Genomic DNA, 631 nt, shown 5'->3' with positions numbered 1-631 from the left:
TGTGAGAACCCAGACCCTGATGCACCCCAGGCTTCGGCCAGGGCAGACGCCCAGCCCAGGAGCCCTAGAAACCGTGAGCCCCAGCTGCCCCGGCCCCGGCACCACGCCGCCGGCACACCCGAGGGTCCGCGCCCAGAGTGCACAGCCCTGGGCTCAGCATCCCAGGCTCTTCCCAAGACTCGTCCTGCACAGTCCTGGCCCCTGGAGGCAACTGAGCCCTTGGGTGCCTGAGACCCCCACCTGAGCCCGTCCTGGGCCCTTGAAGAGGGTGGGAGCTGTCCGTGGTCACTCTTGGCAGGGACGGGAGCTGTCCATGGTCACTCTTGGACGGGGAGCTGTCCGTGGTCACCCTTTGAGGGGACAGGAGCTGTCCGTGGTCACCCTTTAAGGAGACAGGAGCTGTCCGTGGTCACTCTCGGGGTGGGAGCTGTCCGTGGTCACTCTCGGGGTGGGAGACTGTCCGTGGTCACTCTCGGGGTGGGAGCTGTCCGTAGTCACTCTCGGGGTGGGAGACTGTCCGTGGTGGCCCTGAGGATCCAGTCATCTGGACTCTTCTGCTGGCTTCCGTTCATCAGAGCCAGCTCCCTGCGATGAGGACTTGCAGGGAGGGGGGTGGGGAGGCGAGTGCATG

This window comes from Oryctolagus cuniculus, chromosome 20, assembly GCF_051225735.1.
Source record: "Oryctolagus cuniculus isolate XC-2025 breed Fujian yellow rabbit chromosome 20, ASM5122573v1, whole genome shotgun sequence".
NCBI classification, from domain to species: Eukaryota; Metazoa; Chordata; class Mammalia; order Lagomorpha; family Leporidae; genus Oryctolagus; species Oryctolagus cuniculus.
Note: the sequence above shows the minus strand (reverse complement) of the source record.